We start from the raw sequence: 10,660 nt of genomic DNA on the forward strand, positions 1-10,660 counted from the left end.
ACATGGATTATTATGAAAATTTAACAGGCTTCATTCACAGACAGTGATAAAAATAACTCTAAAATAGCCCTCGTTCTGGCTGGGTTACATCCAGTTTCTCAGAATAGCTCAGTTGAGTGAAGCAAACCATGCCCAATAACTTTTAGCCAATCAAAGAATTTAAATGAGACGCATCATCATTCACTGCATCAATTGAGCTTCTGACATGTTTAATGACACTCTGTAAATGTCGTCACAACATTAACAATATTTTATCTCAGCTGAAGTAATTTTTCTAAGAGCAGTTACAATCTTAACTTGACAGTTACATGTAATATGTCACAGTTTGTTACAATATGAAGTATATCAACTCATAAACAATACAAAACCAATTTAATACTTATTAATTATTATTAATATAGATGATTAGAGCCTGTCTCACCCACCAATTTCTGGTGGTCTGCTGTGTTTGATTTTGCTTTAAACTCAGTTTAACAGACAAAGGTGCTGAGACATTACACACATCTTTCTTTTTCATCTTGTTATTATTATGGGTGTGTCAGGGCTGCGGCATGGAGGTGAGGACCCAAGTGCAGGCTGACAAGGCAACCTGGAACAGAAATGAAGGTTTAGGTAGTGTGAATACAAGATAAATATGGAGGATTCAGATGACTCAGGATGATAACAAGACAATACAATGAACTGGCAGGGAAATAAATAAAACTGAAGAGTTGGCAGGGAAATAAATAAAACTGAAGAGTTTATACACACACACACACACACACACACACACACACACACACACACACACACACACACAGGGCAACTAATAGGGAGCAGGTGCAGCAAATTAAACCAGGTGTAGAAACGAACAGGAAACAAAAAGCAAAACAGACTACACAAGGGGGAAACTACAAAATAAAACAGCTAAACTAACACAAACTCAAAATTTGGGCACTTGGATATTTTTCTTCTCTCTTGGGTTGCTGAATGAGCTGTCTGTCAAATGCCCCCAGCCAATAGAATACAAGATAAATGCAGATTGAGCAAATCATTACTGCCTTTTTCAGGGTGTGCTTGTTTTACTTGACACAGTGACTCCAAACATTTTTTTATATATATTCTACCAAATTTTTCTTATTACCATTATTATTATCATTTTATTGGCTGGGCTGTTGGGGGCGGCCAGTAGTCCCCACTGACTGGAGACTGAGTTTAGGAGGGTGGCCAGTAGGTCGCACAGACAGAAGACTGGGCTCTGGAGGGAGACCAGGAAGCCATGCCCACAGTAGACGGGGCTCAGTAGGATGGCTTGGAAGCCGTGATGGCAGGAGCTGGGACCCCTCCGATGAGTCACAGGATGCTCTAAGAGCTGCACTACCCTCAGGCACACAAGCTGGAACCGAGAGAAGGAAGTCCAGCAGGAGCCAGAGGTGACAAGGAGGAGCAAAACCCTTGGGTGCAGGAACCAGAGGTGGAGGAGGAGCGACCCCCTCAGGTGCAAGAACCAGATGGGGAGGAAATGCAATTCCCTCAGATTCAGGAACCAAAGGTGGAGGAGGCGGAATCTCATTATAAACAGGAACCAAGGGCAGAAGTGCGTCCCTACCCAGGACCCCCTCGGAAACAGGAACCACAGGAGATGGAGGAGCGTCCCAACCAGGAACCCCTCAGAGACAGAAACCTCAGGAGATGGAGAAGCATCTCGACCAGGGACCCCCTTGGAGAAAGGTCCCAACCAGGGGCCTCCTTGGAAACAGGAACCAGGGGTGGTGTCAGCCAGTGAGGACCTCTAAAGGGCAGGACAGGACCTGGGTGGCGGCGTGGGATACTCTGGAGCTGACGTCAACTCAAGAGATGTGGGCTGTGGAGCTGGTGGTGACACAGGAGACGTGGGTAGTGATGTTATGCTTGAGCCTGTGTAGGGCATGTGACACAGACATGTCATGAGCATTGTTCTGACTGAGGCCTCCGTATGACGTATGCGTGTCGAACTGCTTTCAGGAATTTTGAAGGGACTGAAGTTGTTTATCAGTCAATGCTTTAAAATCTATCTATCTATCAATCTATCTATCAATCTATCTATCTATCTATCTATCTATCTATCTATCTATCTATCTATCTATCTATCTATCTATCTATCTATCTATCTGTCTGTCTGTCTGTCTGTCTGTCTGGGCTCATCTCTCTCTCTCTTTCTCTCTCTCTCTCTCTCTCTCTCTCTCTCTCTCTCTCTCTATATATATATATATATATATATATATATATACAGAGTGTGCATAAAGCCTCTTTACCATTAAAAAATATTTATCACAAAAGCAACTGATGAGATTTGATAATCCGATTTGCTCTGTGTACTCTGTGGTTACCAACGTTTTGGATAACATTGCATTTGTATGTTTCAGGTACCCTGTTGATGAAAGAGGTTCCGTTACGTAAGTAAGTTTATTTATGAAATACATATTACTTATATCTGTACTTCCTCATGTTAAAGCCCACAAATGGGATTGCTTGAGAGCTTGAGTCTGCTTCTTGGAGGAGCGGTTCAGTCAGCAAGATCGAAAGGGGAAGTGAGATTTGGGATTTTGGCAGGGACAAATTTGGTTGGCCAGAATATTCCTGTCATGCAAATGCCCTCCCTCCCCTACAGGGTCCTAGTCAAGCATGGGAGACTCAGCGCTGGCCACAGCTGCTTCCCGTTCCTGTTAAATCACACGGCTGCCATCTGGAGGAGGCTGCCTCTGCTCAACTCTGCTGAGGTCCTAAATTGGCTCTCACTGTGCCTCTCCTGGCAGGTCTGGCCCTCAGAGTCCCGGCCCTGACTTCTGCTCCAGTGTTGATCTCCTCACCCCCGCTCTCTGCTGCTGATGTTCCTTAGAAGGCCAGTAATAGAGAAGCCAGAAACTTAAAGTCTAGGACGTTGCATGTGTCATCATGCTAATGTGTGTATAAAAGAGAAAGTGTATGTGTATGGAGAGTCTTCATATTAACTATAACTATGTTTACATCTGGAGCAGAAGTTCTCTGTTATACAGTATAACCTTAATATTTCTCTGAGATTGTTTCTGCTGACCTGAGTCAACATTTTATTTTCTTGCTCATCTTTAAGGGAGGTAGAGGGTTTCTTTCTGAGACTGGCCTCTTCATCCATGTAACTTTAGATTACTTTAACTCATATATTTTTACAGTAAGGCGTTGTCATGAAATGACCTCATCCAATATTATTTATTGGTGTCTTGCTCACCTCGACAGATCGAGGATCGAACTGGCAACCCTCAAATTACAAGACGACCACTCTACCCACTGAGCTACGCCACCCAACGTTTAGGTAGATAGGTAGCTGTTTTCCTGAATTAACACACCTGATTTAAATTAAGCAGATTTTGCTATTACGTTCTGAACAACTTTTAAATGAGCCATTAACTTGAGCCATTTAGCATGAAAATGGCTAAAGTCTGCAGTGGTCTTCGGGGACTGGAGTTGAAAACCCTTTTGAACAACAACAACAACAAAAAAAAAAAAAAAAAAAAAAAATTATTGAGATTATTATTTTACTTATTTTTCAGTAAAGACATACAATGAAAAGGATTGCATTTTGTACACAAAACACTTTACATAATAAATAATTAATTACTGAATCAGAAGACGATCAAGTATTTATTACAGGTCATTAATACTAGGGATGTTCCGATGCCATTTTTTTCTGTCCGATACCATTTCCGATACCTGGGGATTAGGTATCTGCCGATAACAAGTACGGATCTGATGCCAGTGGTTTTTTATTACGAGGTCTATAAATTCTATTTCATTCTTAGGCTTCACGTGATAGTGACATGGATCTGATTGACATGAGACTGATCAATTTTTGCTATTGCTAGTGCGTCCAATAGCAATATTTTGGGTTAAATATAAGATGAACCATGAACCACTAGTTTCCTCATTCTCAAATGAATAATAAACAAGCGCAACACGAAAGATGGTGCTAGCACCAGAAAAACCGATCAGCTGATCACCGACAGCCGGTCACAGAACAACAGGAGAGAGAGGAGGAGTAGAAGCAGAGGAGGAGAAGGTAAAGTATAGAACTGCAGGAAACATTTTTTCTCTCTTTTTTTTTTCTTTAAATGAAAGAGTGCGTGTGTTGAACCCTCTCACCAGAAAAAGTGTGGTGGATGATGGAGCGTTAATTCCGATTAAAAAATTAACGCAATTAATTATATAAATTAGTTACTGCAGTCAATGTGCTATTTTTGACATATATTATATTATTGACATATATTCCATTACAGTCATGAAAAGGTCTTACAGGCAATTTACACTGGGTCTGTGTGTGCCACTTTTCGGCTGCATTGCGGCTTCATTCTGACCTCCTTCGCAAGTCAGTCCACACTGGGAGCATGTCACAATTCACAAGTGCAGTCCGCCTAGCTGGATCTGCGAAATCACAAAATCACGGGAGAATTAGAGAATCTTGTGATTCTCCACTTCCAGAATAAACGTCTCATCGCCCATGACAAAAAAAAAAAACAAACAAAAAAAAAAAAAAAAAACAAACAAATAAACTAAACAAAATAAAAAAAGAAAACACTGAGACAACCTGACCATATAATGATGTAATGCTTACATGGTTCACGGAGCGCAAATCTGCATAGGAGGCTTTTATTTTGAAAGCTACAGGAAGCTTTTACTGCTCCTGTCTGATTTCCTGTCTTCCCCTATTTGAACCGCTAAGTAACGTGGCACACCTGCACTCATGTAAATTGGGGATGAAATTTGCATTTATTTACAATATCTATGATTTCCTTTTCATTGTCTGCTGTGAGAAACATTGAGCTGGGATTCCTCTCTGTTAGGGTATTTCAATCCTCAGATGGTTATGGATTGTGGATTTGCTCTTCAAAGTTTGGGCCCATATTTACAACAACAACAAAAAAAAAAGATTGAAGCTGTCGATCATATCATTCATATCATCATATTATCTTCTCTGGCTCCTCTTATTATCTTAATAGAATCCTCCATAAAACATGAAGGGTAACTTTGTGATTTAGATCCATTTTTAATAATGCCATTTAATATATCCCATTTCCCTTTAACATTCTTCCTATTGTTATTTAGTATTTTGGTATATTATTCTTTGCCCATATGATATTGATAAACTTATTTTTATTTTTATTGTAGGCATCTTTAGTTCTCTGTTTTATTAACTGTTTAAATAGTGCATTTTTCTTTTGACAGGCATTTTGAAAACCCTTTGTGAGCCATGATCTATTTGTATTCATCCATCCATCCATTTTCTGCCGCTTATCCAGAGTGGGGTTGCGGGGGCAGCTGCCTAAGCAGGGAAACCCAGACTTCCCTCTCCCAGGCCACATTCACCAGCTCATCCGGAAGGATCCCAAGGTGTTCTCAGGCCAGCTGAGAGATGTAGTCCGTCCAGCGTGTCCTAAGTCTTCCCTGGGGCCTCTTTCCGGTGGAACGTGCCTGGAACGCCTCACCAGGGAGGCATCCTAACCAGATGCCCGAGTCACCTCATCTGGCTCCTCTCGATGTTGAGGAGCAGCGGCTCTACTCTGAGCCCCTCCCGGATCACTGAGTTTCTCACCCTATCTCTAAGGGAGAGCCAGGCCACCCTGCAGAGAAAACTCATTTTGGCCGCTTGTATTTGCAATCTCGTTCTTTTGGTCACTACCTACAGCTCATGACCATGGGTAAAAGTCGGAACGTAGATCGACCGGTAAATCGAGAGCTTTGCCTTTTGGCTCAGCTCCCTCTTCACCACGACAGACCGATGTAGAGTCCGCATCACTGCAGACACCACACTGATCCGCCTGTCGATCTCCCGCTCCATCCTTCCCTCACTCGTGAACATGACCCCGAGATATGTGAACTCCTCGACTTGGGGCAGGACCCTATTGCAGACCCGGAGAGAGCACTCCACCCTTTTCCGGCTGAGGACCATGGTCTCGGACATGGAGGTGCTGATTCTCATCCCAGCCGCTTCACACTCTGCTGCGGATTGCTCCAGTGAGAGCTGAAGATCACGGCCCGATTAAGCCAACAGAACCACATCAACCGCAAAGAGCAGAGACCCAATCCTGAGGCCACTGAACCGGATTGTTGGTTGGGCAAACTCCCATGCCCCCTCAAAGACCCCGAAGAGCGTGTAGAGCTGGTCCACTGTTCCATGACCGGGATGAAAACCACACTGCTCCTCCTCAATCCGAGGTTCGACTATCCGACGGACCCTCCTGTCAAGCACCCCTGAATAGACCTTACCAGGGAGGCTGAGGAGTGTGAACCCCCTGTAGTTGGAGCACACCCTCCGGTCCCCCTTTCTGAAGAGGGGGACCACCACCCCAGTCTGCCAGTCCAAGGGAACCGTCCCCGATGTCCACGCGATGCTGCAGAGGCGTGTCAACCAAGACAGCCCTACAGCATCCAGAGCCTTAAGGAACTCTGGGCGGACCTCATCCACCCCCGGGGCCTTGCCACCAAGAAGCTTTTTAACCACCTCAGCGACCTCAGCCCCAGAGATAGGAGAGCCAGCACCAGCTACCCCAGACTCTGCTTCCTCATCGGAAGACGTGTTGGTGGGATTGAGAAGGTCTTCGAAGTATTCCCTCCACCGCCTCACAACGTCCCGAGTCAAGGTCAGAGCTGTCAACTGATCACCACCAGATGGTGATCAGTTGACAGCTCCGCCCCTCTCTTCACCCGAGTGTCCAGGACATGCGGCCGCAAGTCCGACGACATGACTACAAAGACGATCATAGAACTGCGGCCTCGAGTGTCCTAATGCCAAGTGCACATGTGGACATTCTTATGCCTGAACAAGGTGTTTGTTATGGACAATCCATGATGAGAGCAGAAGTCCAGCAACAAAACACCACTCGGATTTAGATTAGGGGGGCCGTTCTTCCCAATCACACCCCTCCAGGTCTCGCTGTCATTGACCACGTGAATATTGAACTCCCCCAGCAGAACTAGGGAGTCCCCGGAAAGAGTGCTCTCCAACACCCCCGCCCCAAGGACTCCAAAAAGGGTAGGTACTCTGAACTGCTATTTGGTGCATAAGCACAAACAACGGTCAGGACCTGTCCCCCCACCCGAAGGCAGAGGGAGGCGGAGGGAGGCTACCCTTTCGTCCACCGGGGTAAACCCCAACGTACAGGCGCCAAGTCGGTGGGCAATGAGCATGCCTACACCTGCTCGGCACCTCTCACTGGGAGCAACTCCAGAATGGAAGAGGATCCAGCCGCTCTCAAGGACAGTGGTTCCAGAGCCCAAGCCATGCGTTGAGGTGAGTCCAACTATATCTAGCCGGAACAGCTCAGGCTACTTTCCCATTAAAGAGGTGACATTCCACATCCCTAGAACTAGTTTTTGCAGCCGAGGATCAGACCACCAGGGTCCCTGCCTCTGGCAGCTGTCCAACTCACCCTTGTCACCCTTTCGGGCTGAGCCCGACCGGGTCCAATGGGCAAAGGCCCGGCCACCAGGCGCTCACCTCCACGCTCCACCTCCAGGCCTGGCTCCAGAGGGGGGCCCCCTTGACCCACGTCCAGGCAAGGGAAAACTTGGTCCTTGCTTTCTCATCATCATAGGGGTGATTTGAGCCGCACTTCGTCTGGTCCCTCCCCTAGACATCTGTTTGCCATGGGTAATCCTACGAGGGGCATGAGTCCCCAACAACATAGCCGCTAGGATCGTCAGGACATACAAACTCCTCCACCATGATAAGGTGGCAGCTCAGGGATATTTTTGCTTTCTGGTATGTTATTGAAATGGACCATTTTTATAGTACAATGTTGTAAAAATTCCAAGACATTTAATATGGACTTTGTCAGTATAATTTTTGTCATATATATTTTCCCAAATTTGGCTTAGCAAATCATACTTAAATGTGTTTATGGTGTTCTTAAACTGTAAAAGCCAGTAGGTGATGACTGATGTCATTAATTAACAGGCCACTGCCTATATTGTTTTTAATGTCATTAGTGAATTGCTGTTGAAATCCTTTGTACCACATTATAGTTTATATTTTTATCAACATATACGGTCAGTCCTCCTCCACGCTTGCTCTTTGTGTTAATCATTCTGATTCTCTTATTTCACGGGTTCTCTTATTTTATGGGTCTTAGCAATATTACTATTACTTTTATACCCAGGTTGGTTTTTAGATTGTTTTAGATTTGGTTTTACAGTGTTGTTTCCCCACACCACTAGACCCCAGAATTTACAACAGCGTTTCCTTGGTCCTTTTAACTTGCTTTTACCCTCTGTGATGTGTGTGTTTGTTTGATGGAAAGGGGTGGGACGGGGCTTGCTGCTAGTGGGTTGGGGTTCTGGGGGATTTTACTATCTGCAAAGCACCTTGAGTTGCTATTTTTATGTATGAAAGGTGCTATATAAATAAAGTTTGATTTGATTTGATTTGATGTAATTTAAATCATACCTATCCAATTGAAATCCAGTCGTTCATTAACACTATTGTAAGTCTGAAATTGCAATTATTTTAGAGGGTTCATTAAATTGGCTCAGGTATTCCTTAATGCTGTTGAAGTTAGCATATAGTCTCCTATTATTAAAGTGGATGATTGGTAATTTATAGTCAGTTTTAATAGTCCTGTTATATTGTTCATCCATGTAATAGTAACAGTTGTTGTTAATGTAGGAGAATAAATAAATGTCTGGGTCTAAATTATTTTCAAAGTACAATAAATTATTGTCCAAGAAATGAAAAGTTTTCAGTTCCAGATCTTTGTGTGCAACAGAGCCTGAGACAGGTTTTTTTTTTTTTTTTTTTTTGTAAGTCCTTTATTTAAATACAAGATCACGATTTCATCGCACAATATCACCTTGGGCATAAGTGCACACAGCTTATTCAGTACTTAGTTGAGCCAAAGAGCTGGACAAATCTTTCTAACTCATTCTGATGAGTAGAAGAATTAAGCTAAGTTCGGAAATAGTCCTTAAACAGGTGAGTCTTTAACTTATTCTTAAAAGTGGATAAGGACTGGGGATCGGACGGAGGTGGTAAGGAAGGATTGGCTGGACAGACAATAAGCTCGGTCTTGGACAGATTTAGCTGAAGGTGACGATCCTTCATCCATGCGGAGATATCAGCAAGGCATGCTGATATTCGCATTGAGACGGTTGTGTCATCAGGTGGGAAAGAAAGGAAAAGCTGAGTGTCATCTGCATAGCAGTGGTAGGAGAAACCATGAGAGCTAATGACTGCACTGAGTGAGGAGGTGTATAGGGAAAAGAGGGCCGAGCACTGAAGCACCCCTGTTGTCAGCCCATGTGATCCTGACACTCCCCCTCGCCAAGGTACTTTGAAGGATCTTCCTTTGCAGTAGGCTATAAATCACGAGAGGACAGATCCTGAGATGCCAAGCTCTGAGTGTGGAGAACAGTATATGATGGTTGACCATGTCAAAGGCAGCAGACGGATCCAGCAGTATAAGGATTGAGGATTGACCAGTGGATCTGGCAAGCCGTAGGGAATCAGTAACTGACAGGAGAGCAGTTTCAGTAGCCTGGCCTTGCCAATAGCCAGATTGATATGGATCTAACAGGTTGTTGTCTTGGAGGAACTGTGAGACCTGACTGGAGACAGCATGCTCTAGTAGTTTAGACATGAACGAGAGCAGTGAGACTGGCCGGTAGTTTTCAACCTGGGCTGGGTTGAGTGTGGGTTTCTTCAGCAGCGGGGCAACCCGAGCTTGTTTGAAGGCAGAGGGAAAGAGAGGAGTTGATAATATGGGTTACTGCAGTTTTGATTGTAGGTAAAATGCTCTGCAGGATGTCAGATCAAGGGGACAGGTTAAGGGTTTTGAGTTGACCAGAAGTTTAGGGACTTCGTCCTCATTTAGAGAGCAGAAAGAGCAGAGTGAGGCACCAGTAGCTGGTTTGGTAAAGCTGACTTGGTCAGGTTCAGTGGATTGGTTACTGATTGTAGCAACCTTTTCAGTGAAGTGGGAAGCAAACATTTCTGCAGTCAACACACTGGGGGGTTGAGCAGGTGGTGGAGATAGAAGAGAGTTAAATGCATAGATGAAGCATTAATTCCTTTCTACCACCTGTCAATCTGATTGACATGAGACTGATACATTTAGCTTGCTTTAGCTAGTGCATCTAAAAACAATACTTTTAAGGTAAATATGTGCCTGTGTGAACCATTAGAGACGGTACTAGTGACAGAAAAACAGAGAGACAATCAGCTGATCACAGACAGCCGTCATGATTCACAATGGAAGAGGGAGGGGAAGAGGAGGAGGCTTGTTTTTTTTTTTATGTGAGAAAAGTATGGGTGTTAAAGTATCTTCATCCCCCATTGGTGTGATACGCTCAAATCCATCCATAAAGCCAATTAGCTTCTGTCATATTGCCTCTAGACACCTCCATGTCTCGCCGTCATAAATGATGGATACTGCGAATGCGTTAACAATTATAATGCAATTAAATATATATAAATAATATTAAGATGTTATTTTGGCAGCCTTTATATATATATATATATATATATATAATTGAACAGACTGTATTCTCCGTCTGTTCATTTTTTTCTCCAGTGTGTTCAGTGTGTAGTGTGCAATTGTCAGTCATTCGCTCTCTCCTAGTTTTTACTTGACAGGTCTGACTGAGCAGCATCTTGAATGACATCAAGGCGTAATTA

This window comes from Melanotaenia boesemani, chromosome 16, assembly GCF_017639745.1.
Source record: "Melanotaenia boesemani isolate fMelBoe1 chromosome 16, fMelBoe1.pri, whole genome shotgun sequence".
NCBI lineage: Eukaryota > Metazoa > Chordata > Actinopteri > Atheriniformes > Melanotaeniidae > Melanotaenia > Melanotaenia boesemani.